At 37.2% G+C, this 16,251-nt stretch overlaps 1 pseudogene; it reads left to right on the forward strand.

The window, feature by feature from the left end:
- Window positions 1-2,960: 2,960 nt before the first annotated feature.
- LOC148162005 (serine protease 53-like) lies at window positions 2,961-16,034 on the forward strand (annotated as a pseudogene).
- Window positions 16,035-16,251: the final 217 nt, after the last annotated feature.

The following is a 16,251-nucleotide window of genomic DNA, read 5'->3' on the forward strand; positions in this document are numbered from 1 at the left end:
ACGTTCTGCAATGTCCACAATTATATCCTGGACTCAGTCTGAATACCAAGCGGTAAATTCTTATATACCGAGTATAACTGATACGGTCATATTTTGGACTGTACTTATATCTGAGTCTAAGAAATCATGGATACTGCCTGAAGCTGGTATATTCAGTATTTCATTGCATCCTCAAAATGATCCTACTCAATCCTTGATTCAAGGAGAAAACCAGGCATCTCTTTTGTCCACACATCCTGGAATTAATAATGTTAATACATGACATTTGCCTGAATTGAAACACTGGTATCATGGAGAGTGCCTTTGTCTCAAGCAGCCAGACTCTTACCCCTATCTAAAACTGATATTAGCAGATATTGGTTTATAGCTGAAACAGAAAGAGTAAATACCTTGGCCCACTCAGAACTTAAAACAGTGGGAACTTGGGCCCAGTTTGAAACTGATAGATTTGAGCCCTTGGCCCAACATGAAACTCCTACAGTCATATCATGGATTCCAACTAAAACTGGTATATCCAACCCCTGGAAAATGTCTGAAAAAGACAAAGTAAGAACCTGGACCCTTTCTGGAGGTGCCTTGCGACCATGGATTCAGATTGAAGCTAGTATATTCAACCTCTGGATCCAGTCTAAAAGCATTACAGTCACACCCTGGACCGAGCCTGAGTCTCAGTCAGACAGAATCTGGACTGAATGAAATACAGGCACATTTTGGTACCTGACTCAAAATGATGCAATTAGGCCTTGGTTCCAGCTTGAATCTCAGATGACATCTTCTGGGACCCAAAATGGTATAAGTAGCTCTTGGACTCAGTATGAAACTAGTACAGTCAGATCCTGGACCAAGCTTGAAATCAGTATAGTACAACCATGGATGCAGGTTGAAACTGCTACAATTGGATTATGGACCCAGTCAGAAAATATAGAAATATACTCCCTGACCCAGTTAGAAGCTGATACAGTAATAAGACACTGGTTCCAGACTAAACTGGATTCAATAAAACCTTGGAACCTGCCTGAAGCCAATACAATTAAATCATGGACTCAACCTGAAGCTGAAACAATCCAAATTTGGAACCAGACAGAGGGGCAAGTAGTAAAACCTCCAACTTCATTGGAACTTGATACAATTACATCTTGGTTACAGTCTCAAAGTGATACAGTTCAACTCTGGATTAAATCTGACTCCCAATCTGTCAGTCCCTGGAGTCAGGCTGACGGTATAAATCACCCCTGGATTCAGCAAAGAGGTACTGTGAATCAACCCTACTCAAGAATCCAAACAGTCAGACCCTGGATGAAGCTAGAACCTGATGCCCTTAGATCTTGGTTCTACATTCAAATGAATAAAGTTAGATCATCGACCATTTCCGAATCTCAGATCTTCAGCTCCGGGTTGCAACCTGAAATTGGTATGTTTCACCCTTGGATCCATCCTGAAACCCAAGCTGTGAGATCCTGGGCCCACCTGAAACTGGTATGATTGCATCATTTGCTATTCATAAACATGACAAAGTCAGAACATGGATCCATACTGAAGTAGAAATCAGACCTGACAGGCATTATAAAGCTGACAGAATTATATCATTTGTTCCTTCTGAGGTTGAGCCAGATAGAGCAACTCCCTTAACTAGCCATTTCAGTTCCTGGTCTAAACATGTACCTTTTTTAAACAATAGAAATAATTCCTTCCCCACATCAGTATTTTATAGCTTTGTCAACTGAGATAGGTACAACAGAAAGCCAATATCAAATCAATTCTCTCCGTTTGAGTGAGCTCACAAACATTCCCTTTCTTCCCCTTGCAAGTACTTGGCTCCCTGAAAGACTATTACCCGAAGTTTGTCAAATTACAAATTACAAAAACAAATGGAAGCCCTGGTGTAGCATCTACATCTCTTAGCCCCCATCTCTCCATCATTTTCCTTTCTTATTCCTTGTTCTCTCCCATCATCATGTGCATTGCCCCATTCCTATTTGGTCATTTCTTCTGGTATATTGCCTTTATTCTATATTTTCCCTTCTTGCTCCATTCTTTCTCCAGCAGCCTTCTCTCCTGTTCTCCTGCCTTAGCCTCCTCTTCTGATAGCTCTGTCAAGGAACTGTCTTCCTTAAAATTTACTGAAGAGAACATTCTTTCTCATACTTTTTCATATCTGCTTGCTGCTCCAGCCACCCTTTTAAGAAAAGAACCTTCTCTGATGCCTGGGTCTCAATCTGGAACCAAGTCTCATCAGCCTGAACAAGATCCTCTCAAGTATTCACAACTCAACGTTTCTTTGGCTGAGTGTCACCTAGGTGTGGCCTGGAAAGAGAGTGTCCAGGCTTTCTGGCTCTTCAAGACAGCTGTTATTTCTCATGAAGCCACAGGCAAGTTCAGTGTAGTCATCTATTTGAGTTATTATCCTAAGAACCAAGGTCTTTGTTAGAGCCTAGTACAAGAGTTTCTCTATAGGTCAGAAGTCATGCCCTCATACTTGGGCAGGACACAATTCAAACCATTATTTAAATCAGAGAATGGGGAATGGACAACAAAATCTTAACAGATGTCTACATATTCAGAGAAGACCAATTTTTGCTAGAAACAATTTTTTTATAAGTATAGTTCCTTTCAGAGCATATTATAAAAATGCTTTTAGTGCTTAGAAATGGATTACTGTTCTATTTGAAGAGTGAATAGACATATGTTATTTTCAGAGAGGTGTATTCAGACAATCTCTGTTCCCATACCCAACTATATAGGGTTAAAATTTATATTTCCAAGCAGTTTCTTAAGTTGGAAATTTATAAGCACTTTGATAAAGTAAAAAATAGGAAATCAAACTGTTCAGGTAAAGGAGGTAATAATACTTCCTTCACCTATTGAAAATATGGATTCCTTCTGCAGAGTGTGGACTACGACCTGGCCTTGTGCCCCACTGTCCCAACTGCTGGGAGGCAGACGTAGGTGAATTTCCTTGGATGCTTTCCGTGCAACTCTCTTTCTCCCATTTCTGTGCTGGCTCTGTACTGAATGAACAGTGGATCCTTACCTCAGCTAGATGTGCAAATTTCATGTCAGTCTGAGTATGTCATTTCAAGATTCTTTAAAGACGGTACATATTCTTTGTTACAGAAATCAAATTCTGTGTATCTTCCTGCAGTAGTCACATCTGTTACATTTTCTTAACTAAAGAGAAAGCATCTCTTCTTGTATCTTGTCATATCTCAAGTATCCATAAATGGGTGCTTTACCTGTTTTTCAGAGATAATTTCAGGATCCAAATCAATAGAACTGTAAAAAGATGCCCTATTTTTGTATAATTTTACCTATAACAAAATGATGGGAAGTTTAAGTAGTACGGTTCACAGTTTTCTATTTTCTGATTCAACCATGTTATCTCTTAAATATATGGTTCTGTAGAAGAATTATAACTCTTTGAAAAATATCCTTTTGAGCATAGATTTATTTCTTCTCTTAGCATAGTGAAGTAAGTCTTTGGACACACAAGGAAAACAAAGCCCCCAGAAAGGGAATAAGTGTCCAAAGTTATTTACATTATTCCTATACAATATTTCAACTCCTAACTTTCAAAATGTATTTCACAAAATGTTTCTTATTATGTTATGTTAGTCACCCTACTGTACATCATTAGTTTTTGGTGTATTTCACTAAATGTTAAAAGATAAAATTTAGGATGCCTAATAATTTAAGTTAGGAATTTTCCACAAAGAAATGGTTTCCATTGTAAAACTTACCTCCTCAATTCTGAAGGTGTCTAAACACAGTGTTCCTAATAAGACAGAAGTAGTAAAGGGAATAGTAGTACTTTCATGCTCACCTGGACTTTGTGTTATTCATGTTAACTCTAGAGCTCTTTTCCACATTGAAATATGTAATAATAAAATGCTTGATAAATTTCCCTCCCAGAAAGAACTCAGAAGCATTAGCCCTGGTCCAAGTGGGGCTTACTGATCTTCAGGAGCCTGCTCAAGCTCAAACTGTAGGCATTCACCGTGCCATGCCCTACCTAGGTCCCAAGGGAACTTTGGGTCCTGGGCTGATCTTCCTGAAACAGCCCCTACATTTTCAACCCTTGGTGCTTCCTATCTGTCTAGAGGAGAACCTGGAGCAAGAGAAAAATATACAGCTGTATGACTGCTGGCTACCCAGTTGGTCCCTCATGAGAGGTGAGTAATGCAGCATATTTACATGAGCATAAGTATGATATATTTGAAAAGAAGGAGTAGTATGCTTTCATGTAATAGAAGGTTTGTGATTATCTTTTCCTTCAGCCATTTTTCTCCCTCTAACTAGGGTAAACCTAAAATCCTCTCTGTTCTCTTTTTTCCACTAGGAAGTCCTGGAATTCTGCAGAAAAGGCATCTAAGAATACTGCAAGTCAGCACATGTGCCCAGGTTTGGCCCAAGCTGAATGAGTTCACTTTCTGTGTGGAGGCCAAGCAAGCTCTTGGCGAGACTGGCTGTAAGGTGATACAGCTGAGGGGTGTGGAAAGCAAAAGTTACTTCTTCAAAACCAGAAGTTACTTCCTAGCCTCCTTTAAAGTGTACATGGACATTTTGCTCTTTGTTTCTTGCAGGGTGACTTAGGGGCACCTCTGGTATGCCATCTACAACAAAAGGACACATGGGTGCAAGTGGGAATTTTGAGTCACTTCGATGAACATTGCACAAAGCCCTACGTCTTCAGCCAAGGGAGACCTTTCCTTTTTTGGCTTCAGGGAGGCACACGGCCCAGCCATGCACCAGGGTCCCAGCAAGGGGCCATGACTACCTCTGCTTCCATCTCCCTTTCGGTCTCTACCTTTACAAACAACTCAGCTTTTACTGCCATTCCTGCTTCTGTTCCGCCAGAGTTCATCTCTCTGCCACAGCCTCAGTGTAAGGCCCAGGAAAATGGTAGTCAGGGAGGTATGAAAAGAAATGAAGAGAAAATGATAATGGAAATAGAAAAGGAGGGGGAGAGTTTTTTCCAGAGAAATGCATGAGTTTTTAATACCAAATAATAGGAATCATTAACCTTAGGACTTCCAAAGGTATTTCATCCTTGGTGTATTATATAACTGCCATATTTCTTTCTGATACAGGTGACATGATTATAATAATTTTCTTAATTACTGTGATACCCATAGAACCAGAATAGTTTAATCACATTATCAGAATAGAAAGAGGGAACAAGGTTAGCATAGACACTCAAACTTTTTATTCTTCTAACAAGAACTTCTTTACTACCACAGAATCTTAACAAAAGTAATGTCAGAATTTTAAGTTGAGAATATACTTTCTTGGTAGAAATATATATAAAAATTTCTCTAATATGCTCTACTGAAATCTGTTACATTGTGACCATCTTTCTTTTCCTTACTATTATGAAATCTGTCATACTATCATCAGTGACAACCTCACTTTTCTTTCCTTAGAAATTTATTTCTAACACAATCATATTACTTCATATTATATTTTTACCGAATTAATCCTATTTATCATGTTCATACTGTCATATCCATAGTAATGGATGCTTTTTTTTTAAGTTTTTTCTTAAAAAATTATTTTATTATGTTATGTTACTCACCATACATCACATCATTAGTTTTTGATGTAGTGTTCCTTGATTCATTGTTTGTGTATAACAACCAGTGCTCCTTTCATTATGCTCTCCTTAATACCCACCACCAGGGTATTAATAACCCATCCCCCCAATTCCTACCCTCTAAAGCACTTGTGATGAGCACATGGTGTTGTATGGAAGTGTAGAATCTCTATACCGTACAACTGGAAATACTATTATCATGTATGCTAACTGGAATTTAAATAACAACTTAAAAATATTAAACCGTACTCTGATGTGCAGTTGTTACTTTATGATTTTCAGGTTTGCACTTAGGAAAGTGAAGTTTAGAGTTTGTCACAAAAGTTTTGAGTTGACTAATAGTAGTTAATACATATATAAATTGAAATAATGGTAGAGATAAGATGTATAATAAGAATAAGGGAAGAGAATAGGTGAAGACAATCTAGACTATCCAGGGAATTACACTGTGTTAATTGTCAAAGTGATGAGGACTTTGAAATATCTGAGCAAAGAAATTCTTGTCTTCTTATCTCTACCATATTTCAATTTATATATGTACTACTGCAACTCAAAACTTTTATGACAAACTCTAAACTTCACTTTCCTAAGTGGCAAACCTGAAAATCATATTTAAAGTAACAACTGCACATCACACTAAGGTTTAATTTTTTAAAGTTGTTATTTAAATTCCAGTTAGCATACATGGTAATATTACTTTCAGGTGTACAATATAGCGGTTCTGCACTTCCATACAACACCATGTGCTCATCACAACAAGTGCATTGCTTCATTCCCATCACCTGTTTCACCCATCCTCCACCGAGTTCCCCTTGGTAACCATCAGTTTATTCTCTAGAAGTAACAGTCTGTTTCTTGGTTTGCCTCTCTTTTTTCCCCTTTGCTCATCTCTTTTTTTTTTTTTTAGTTTTTTTTAAATTTCAAATGTGAGCGAATTATATGGTATTTGTCTTTCTCTGAATGACATATTTTGCTTAGAATAATACCTTCTAGTTCCATCCTTGTCATTGCAAATGGCAAGATTTCATTCCTTTCTGATGGCTGAGTAATATTCCAATGTATATATGTACCACGTTTCTTTATCCATTCATCTGTCGATGGGCTGCTTCCATATCTTGGCTATTGTGGACATTGCTACTATAAACATCAGGGAGCATGTACCCCTCTGAATCAGTATTGTTTATTCTGAGGGTCAATACCTCGTACTGCAAATGCTGGGTCATAGGGCAGTTTTACTTTTAATGTCTTGAGGAACCTCCATACTGTTCTCCAGAGTGGCTGCACCAGTTCTCATTCCCACCAACAGTGCAGGAGGGATCCTCTCTGCATCCTTGCCAACATCTGTTGTTTCTTCTATATATTTTTTTAATTTATCCATTCTGACTAGTGTGGGGTGATATCTCATGGAGGTTTTGATTTGTAGTTCCTTGATGATGAGTGATGTTGAACATCTTTTCATGTGTCTGTTGTCCATTTGGATGTCTTCTTTGCAGAAATATCTGTTCATATCTTCTGACCATTTCTTAACTGGGTTTTTGGCTTTTGGGTATTGAGTTTAACAAATGCTTTTTATATTTTCGATACTAGCCTTTTATCAGATATATTCTTTACAAATATCTTTCCCCATTCTGCAGGCTGCCTTTTAGTTTTGTTGTTTTCTTTTCTGTACAGAAGCTTTTTATCCTGATGAAGTCCCAATAGTTAAACTTTTGTTTCCTTTGCCTCAGGAGATGTGTCTAGTAAGAAGTTGCTGTGGCTGATGTCAAGAGAAGTTATTATCGGTGCTCTCTTCTAGGATTTTAATGGTTTCAGCTTTCACATTTAATCCATTTTGACTTTATTTTCAGGTATGCTCTAAGAAAGTGTTCCAGTTTCATTCTTCTGCATGTGGCTGTCCAGTTTTCCCAACACCATTTTTGAAGACACTGTCTTTTTCCTATTGGATATTCTTTTATGCTTTGTCAAAGATTAGTTGACCATAAAATTTTTTTTTTTTATTTCTGGATTTTCTATTCTGTTACATTGATCTATTTTTGCGTGTTATGTATCTGTATATTCCGTACCAGTACCATACTGTTTTGATCACTAGAGCTTTGTAATATAACTTGAAGACTAGACGTACTGCTTCCAGCTTAGCTTTTCTTTTTCAACATTGCTTTGACAATTAAAGTTCTTCTGTATATGTTCACTAACTGAACATAATAATAAAAATATATATGTAAAATGATTTAAAAACAAAGTTCTTCTGTGGTTCCAACAAATTTTTGGATTGTTCTAGCTCTGTGAAAAACCCTGGTGGTGTTTTGATAGGATTACATTAAATTTGTAGATTGCTGTGGGTTAGAGACATTTTCACAGTAAGTTTTCTTCTAGTGCATGACTGTGGGATGTTCATCATTTTTTTCTGCTCTACAAATTCTTTCATCCGTGTTTTACAGTTCAGACTACAGGTCTTTCAGCCCTCTGGTTACATTTATTCCTAAATATCTTAGTGTTTTTGGTAAAATTGTAAATGGGATTGCTTTCTTAATTTCTCTTTTTGCTGCTCATTAATTGGTGTATGGAAATGTAAGAGATTTCTGCACATTGATTTTGTATCCTGAGACTTGACTTTATCAGTTCTACCTGAATTTTTGTTGGCGTCTTGTCAGTTTTCTGTATGTAGTGTCATGTCATCTGCAGGTATTGAAAGTTTTGCTTCTTTCTTGCTGACTGGATGCCTTTTATTCTGGTGCTTGTCTGATTGCCGGGGCTAGGACTTCTAATACTATGATTAATAACAGTGGTGAGAGTGGACGTCCTTTTTTTTTTTTCCTAAATAGGGAAAGAGCTCTGTTTTTTGCCATTGTGGTTGATGTTACCTGGGGTTTTCATATATGGCCTTTATTTTGTTGCAGTATGTTCCTTCTAAATCTACCTTGTTGAGGATTTTTATCATGAATGGATATTGTATTTTCTCAAATGTTTTTCTGTGTCTCTTGAAATAATCATATGCTTTTATCCTTTTATTGATGGTATATCACATTGATTTGTGATAATTGAACCACCTACAACTCAGGAATAAATCCGATTTGAGTGGGTAATGATTTATTTAATGTTTTGTTCTATTTGATTTGCTAGTATGTTATCAGGAATTTTTCCATCCGTGTTCATCAGATATCGGCCTATTGTGTTTTTTAGTGGAGTATTTCTCTGGTTTTGATTTTAGAGTAATTCTCTCCTCATAGAATGGATTTGGAAGTGATCCTTCCTTTTCTGATTTTTGGAATAGTTTGAGCAGAATAGGTATTAACTCTGAATGCTTGGTAGAATTTATCTGGGGAGCCATCTCATCCTGGACTTTTGTTTGTTGGGAGGGTTTTTCTATCATTATTATTACTGATTCAATTTATATGTTGGTAATCAATCTTTTCAAATTTTCTCTTTCTTCCTGTTTCTAAGGAATTTACCAATTTCTTCCAGGTTGTCCAGTTTGTTGGCATATAGTTTCGCATATTTTTAATAATTATCTGTATATCTGTTTGTATTTTTGTGGTGTTGGTTGTTACTTCTCTCTCATTTGTAATTTTATTTATTTTAGTCCTTCCTCCTTTCTTCTTGATAAATCTGCCTGGAGGCTTATCAATTTTATTAGTATTTTTCAGAGAACCATCTCTTGGTTTCATTGATCCATTCTATCGTTGTTGTTTTTAGTTTCTATATCTATATCATTTATTTCTGCTTTCATGTTTATAATTTCCTTCCTTCTCCTGGTTTTAGGCTTTGTTTATTGTTCTTTCGCTAGCTCGTTTAGGTGTAAGGTGAGCTTATTTGAGACTTTTCTTGCTGGTTGAACTAGGCATGTATTGCTGTGTACTTCCCTCTTAGGACCGCTTTTGATGAAACTCAAGAGTTTTGGACTGTTGTGTTTTCATTTTCATTTGTTTCAATGTACTTTTTTATTCCTTCTCTGATTTTCTGGTTCACTCATTCATTATTTATATTTAGTTTAACTTCCATGTATTTGTGGTCTTTCCAGATTTTTTTTCTTGTGGTTGACTTCTCATTTTATAGCATTGTGGTCAGAAAAGATGCATGGTATGACTTCCATCTTGAATTTCTTGAGGCCTGTTTTGTGGCCTTACGTGTGATCTATTCTGGAGAATGACCCATGTGCACTTGAAAAGAATGTGTCCTTTGCTCTTTTAGGTTGGAATGTCATGATTATATTTGTTAAGTTTATTTGGTCCATTATGTCATTTAAAGTCCTGCTTCCTTGTTGATTTTCTGTTTGGATGATCTGTCCATTGATGTAAGTGTGGTGTTAAAGTCCCCTACTATTATTGTTTTATTACCAATGAGTTCCTTAATGTTATTAACTGCTTTATGTATTTGGGTGCTCCCATGTTGGGTGTATAAATATTTACAAGTTTTAGATCTCCTTGTTGGATTGTCCCCTTTATGATTATGTAGTGCCCTTCTTTGTCTCTTTTAATAGTCTCTGTTTTAAAGACTAGTTTGGGGTGCCTGGGTGGCTCAGTTGGTTGGGCGACTGCCTTCGGCTCAGGTCATGATCCTGGGATCCGGGGTCCTGGGATGGAGTCCCACATTGGGCTCCCCCTGCTCCATGGGGAGCCTTCTTCTCCCTCTGCCTCTGCCTGCCACTCTCCCTGCTTGTGCTCTCTCTCTCTCTGTCAAATAAAAAATTTTTTAAAAAAATCTAAAGTCTAGTTTGTACAATAAAAGTATTGCCACTCCAGCTTCCTTTTTATAGCCTTTTGCATGATAAATGTTTTTCCATCCCCTCATTTCAATCTGCAGGTGTCTTTAGGTCTCAAATGAGTCTATTATAGACAGCATACAGATGGGTCTTCCCCATGGATGGACACATCCATTGTGTCACTCTTTGTCTTCTGATTGGAATATTCACTCCATTTACAGTCAACATAATTCGTGATAAATACATATCAATGTATTTGTTTTGTCGTTGTTTATGAAGATTTTCTTTGATAAGTAGTTGTCTTCCTTTAATGGTTTGCTGATTTTCTTTAGTGATATACCTGGTTATTTTTTCTTTATTCTTTGCATATTTATTAGTGTCTTTGATTTGTAGTTACCATTAGGTTTGTATATAATATCTTCTACATATAGCAGTCTATATTAAGTTTATGGTCATTTAAGCTTGAAACCATTCTTTACTCCTTTCCTCCTCTCATTTTAATATCTGCTGTTATTTATCTATCTATTTATTTATTTATTTGTTTAATTTTGTGAAAGCATGAGCAAGAGGGGAGGGGAGGGACGGGGCAAAGGGAGAGAGAGAATCTTAAACAGACTCTATGCCCAACATGGAGCTGGACTTGGGCTCAAACTCAAAACCGTGAGATTATAAACCAGGCCAAAATCAAGGGGCTTAACCAAATGAGCCACCCAGTCCCCATATGCGGTCGTATTTTAATCCTTTTATTTTCTGAGTTCCCTGCATGACATTTTATAGAAGTGTTAATTTTTACTCCTAATATGTTTCTTAACTTCATACTGTAACTTTTGGTCTCCTGTTTCCACTCGAAGAGTCCCCTTTTAATATTTCTTGCAGAACTGGTTTACTGGTCACCAACTCCTTTAGTGTCTTTTGCCTGGAAAACTCTATCTTTCCTTCTGTTCTGAAGGATAGCCTTGCTAGATAGAGTATTCTTTGGCTGCAGTATTTCCGCATTTACACTTTGAAAATATCATGCCGCACCTTCCTGCTGAAAATCTACTCTTATCCTTATGCATTTTTCCTTGTATGTAACTGTCTTCTTTTGTCTTGCTGCTTTCAAAATTTTGTCTTCTCACTGTATTTTGCTAGTTTAGTTACAGTATATCGTGGTGTGGATCTACTTTTGTTGATTTTGTGGAGGGGTTTCTGTGCTTCTTGGATCTGGATATGTTTCCTTCTCCAGATCAGGGGAGTTTCAGTTACTATCTCTTTAAATAAATTCTGTGCCCCCTTTTCTCTCTACTTCTTGCCTCCTATAAAATGAAAGTTATTACATTTGATGGAGTCACTGAGTTTATTCTCATTTTGTGTACTTCTCTCTTCTCTCTTTTGTTCAGCTTACTTTCTATTATTCTGTCTTCTAGATCATTAATTTGTTCCTCTATTTCTTCTATTCTTCATGCCATCAAGAATGTTTTTCATTTCATTTATTAAGCCCTTTATCTCCTATGTTATTTTTTGTGTTAGTAGTCTCACTGATGCCTTCCAGTCTTTTCTCAATCCAGTGAGTATCCTTATGACCATTATTTTGAATCCTCTATCAAGCATGCCACTTATATCAGTTTTGCTTAGACATCCGGCCTTGGCCTTATCTTGTTCTTTAATTTAAGACAGATTTCTCCATCTTTTTATTTTGTCTAAGTCTCCATGCCTATTTCTCTGTGTTAGGGAGGTTAGCTACAATTCCTCTTCGGACAGTAATGGTCTTAGGAAGAAGAGGTCCTGTAGTGACCTGCTGTATCGTGTTACTGGTCCCCAAATGCTGCCACTTCCAGGCATGCTTCCAGTGTGTGCTGCCTTTGTTCTTTTGTTTCATTCTGGCCACTTTATCATTTCAGCCAGTCTTTTACAGTGGCTCTCTTCGCCTGCTCTGGGCAGTGTTTAGTCTCTGGCCCGAATGTGGTTGGTTTTAACTAGGTGTGCCCTGGACTGCTTGTGAAATGAGATGTGTTACCACTGCCTCTGGACCCAAGGCTTCACAAAACTCTCAGGTTGGGAGATGTGACGTAGGCAGGAATTTGTACTAGGCTTATGGGGAAGCCCACCCTGGTGAAAAATCCACCACATTGAGACTGAGGCAAATTTGACTGAGAAGGGCAGCCTTGCCATAGCACAAAGGGTTGGAACTTGATGTAAAAAAAGTTGTGTAGCAAGCAACCATGCTGCACCGGTTACCACAGGTGGCCCTGTGTTTATTCTGAGGGGCAGGGGACGTAAATGGTACTTTCTAGGTCCTTTTTTCCTGGAGAAGGTATGTCTATGAACACTGCCTCTGGGGCATTCTCTGAACTGAAGCCTCTCTGCTGTGTGACCCAGGTGCTCTTCAGATTGCTGTTTCCACACTGTATGTTCCCAGGCTGTTTACCTGTCTTTTCTCTAGGAGCAGCCTCAATGCCTCTGGGCTCTCCCAGAGCCAAGGCTACTGACCTTTAAAACTATGAAATTCAGCCCCTTTCACTTTCCAAGCTAATTCCTATGGGGTATGTTATCCTTGTGCACTGCTACGTGTGCTAGTCTGTCTGTCACCCTTCTTATACATATTGCTCCCTACCCACTACAATGGCCATGAGCCATTTCTCTCCCAAACAACCTCTCCACACTTCCTGCCTTCTTTGATATGGCTGCTTCTGTCTCTTTAGCTGTATAACTTGTTCTCTCAGTCTTCAGATCAAATTATGTTACATTTCAGATAATTTGATAGTTATATAGTTGTGTTCATTGCATGGGGTGACTATAGGGTCTTCCTGCTGTACCACCATCATCCCCTCCTAAGTGTCACTGAATTTTTAAAAAGTAATTAAGCTCAGTTTCTGGGCACCTGGGTGGCTCAGTTGGTTGGGCGACTGCCTTCGGCTCGGGTCACGGTCCTTTAGTCCTGGGATCGAGTCCCACATCGGGCTTCCGGCTCAGCGGGGAGCCTGCTTCTCCCTCTGACCTTCTCCCCTCTCATGCTGTTTCTCTTTCTCTCTCTCTCAAATAAATAAATAAAATAAAATCTTAAAAAAAGCTCAGTTCCTTCTGTTCCACTTAAATTTTTAAATGTATTTCTCCAATAAATTGTCAAATAAAATTTTGCTTCTTTTTTTATTGCTTACTATGTTAATGACTCCTAACTAAGCAAGCTAACAGCTGAAAAAGAATTCACCTTGGGAAGAGACCTATAATAGTTCCCAATAGTTTGTCAAATGAAAGGAAATTGAACTGGGCCATAAAGAAATGATGGATCTGGAAACATAACAATAAGGCAATTATTCCTTTTAGGGAAATAGCATATATGTAACAATACACACTGTGTGTTTGCAAGTCAATTTTAGTAATAGTGATAAGTTTAGAAGGGCTAGGGAGGATGAAAATCTTTAAAGATGGGCTACAGATGACGATTCTACTGAATTTACTTTTATTCTCAGCTTTAGCAGATTGAATTTCTCTATGATATGCTATGCCTTGGCAAGCCATGATCATCAGCTATGGCTGTCAATTTTGCAGTGGTTCCCTTGTTAGCAGCTCTTAGGTTCTCACTGCTGCCCACTGTGTCAGGAATATGTAAGTTTGCATCCTGCTTCATATAATACACTGTGCACAGTATTTTCAAATTAGTTTGTTGAAGTCTTCTTTGGATTAATTCACTTCATATTATGTCTGAACATTATCTCTTATCTCTATAAAATCTTTGCATCAGGCAAAGCAAGAAATTTGTCTCAGTGTGTTTGATTGATATTTCCTTTAGTTAATACCTCTTTAATTCCACTGTGTATGAATTTTGAATTTTCATAGGGTTCTGATTTCCCTACAGGTAAAGTAGTCACTTTATACATCATAGCTAACGGAATACATTTGAAAGCCTAATACTGATGGCTGTTAAGGGCTCATATATCCTAGTGAATATATTCTAGTTAGTCTCTAACTACACACTTAGGAATCCTGAAGACACTAGGCCTGAAGCACCCTGGAGCACTTCTGAGAGTTGTTAAGGTGTCTAAGATTCTACTGCATGAGAGATTTCAGTTGGTGAGTGGGGCAGCAAGAAATGATCTATCTCTGCTGCTCCTTCAAGAGGTCCAGACTCCCATTCAGCTCCTAGGACCATTGGGACATCTGAAGAAACTCAAAAGCTCAGAATGCTGGCTTTCTGGGCCAAGAGTTCTCAAACCAGGTCAGTAGTTAATTTGCTTATTAGGACAGTGGTTCTAAAATATGTGAGATGGGGGATCCATTTGTTGGATGTTAAAATTCAGGTAAGAATTCTAACCAATATTGTCTCCATATTAATTTTAAATTTTTGATCAAAATCAGAGATATTCTCTGGGATTTGTTTTGGTTTTATAAAATGATAGTTTTGATAATGACTACATAAGATTTCAAATGTGCAAAAGGATACAAGGTAGATCTTTCTGTGTACAGTCAAGTTTAGTAAATAAAGTAGACATGGACTGCTTCCTAAATGTGCTAACTTTAAAACAATGAAAAACATAGGTCATTGTTTTTACTTATACTTAAAAAATGAAGTTAGATATGACTTGAAATATATTTTACAAATGAAAATCAAATTGTAAATTATTTGGAATGGCATTTAAAAAGTGAGGAAAAATTATTAGAATGGATAAATGTGTGCAGGAAGATGGTGATAACAAAATAAATGAAATTTTTGGCATTAAAACTTAAGAGATAATTTAAAGTGATGATGATATCATCTCATTAGTTAGTGTTACAATGCAGGCTATATCGCTTGGACTTCTTATTTTATACCTGTTTTTCTAGGAGAAACAGATGAGAATCCAGAAATGTTACAGATGCAGGTGATGGGAGCTTCAGGCTGTGCCCACCTCCACCCTGACATTGGCAGTTCTATTATCTGCTTCATTACTCAGGAGAAAGGCTCTGATACGAATGTGGTAAACAGTTCCTTTTCTTTTTTTAATTCTAATTCATAGAAACTATAAATTTTTCTACATATAAAAATGTAGACCATGCAATCAGTAAGTTATAAATATAAGAAATTGGTTTTTTGTTCAGTGGGAAAAAACAAAATTACTTACAGAACAAACTTCCCCCCAAAAGTAGGCTATTAATCTCTGGTTTATCTGACACTTGTTATTCTTAACTATCCACACTGAAATGCTGTTTTGGTGGTGTCCATAGAAATTAGGAATTTCATATAATTCTGTATATTCTAATCCATGGCTCCTAAATTTCATTATATCTGAAACCTCAATTTGCCTTTATAAATGCCATCTTTATGGACTAACGGTCAATGGCATTATCAGTAGTTTACTATGAGAAGAATCTATTTGGTAATTATATTGATTGGCTGCTAGCTATTTGAGACCTCTTTATTTTCTGAATAGTTTTTCTCTTTCCCAACTAACAAAATCTAATAATAAGTAAGAATTTAAGACAGTGACTTTAATCAAAATTCTACCATTGCCTTCACAGGAACCTGTGGCTCCTGGCAGTGCTGTTATGTGCAGACCAGTGTCTGGAAATGGCAGCTGGAGACAGATAGGCTTTACCACTCTAAAGGCACTTGCTACCATTGTCAGCCCACACTATTCCTGGATATTTTCCACATCAGCAAAAACAGGTCATCCCCTAAACCAGGCACTCATGCCTTGGGTTGAAAAACCAAAGTCATCTAATCTTCGTAAACAGGCAACACTACCACTTTCATCATTAATGATTCCTGTAATGCAGAGTCTATTGTAAACCAGTGGTTATAATGACCAGTACCAATCTGGTCACACTGTGATAAAAAAATAAAAGAGATCAGAACTTCCAATTAAAACAAAACAGTTGAATTAAGACCCTAACTTCTCTGCAGTTATTCCTTAGAAAAGCATCAATTCTATCCATTAAAATGACAGTCTTTTAACATTGTAAAAAAAAAAAAAAAGATATTAACAATTAAAATTTCAAAATTTTA

The sequence above is a fragment of the Eumetopias jubatus genome, unplaced genomic scaffold (genome assembly GCF_037043125.1).
Source record: "Eumetopias jubatus isolate StellerSeaLion01/CBP00866 unplaced genomic scaffold, mEumJub1_p1.0 scaffold_27, whole genome shotgun sequence".
Classification (NCBI taxonomy): domain Eukaryota; kingdom Metazoa; phylum Chordata; class Mammalia; order Carnivora; family Otariidae; genus Eumetopias; species Eumetopias jubatus.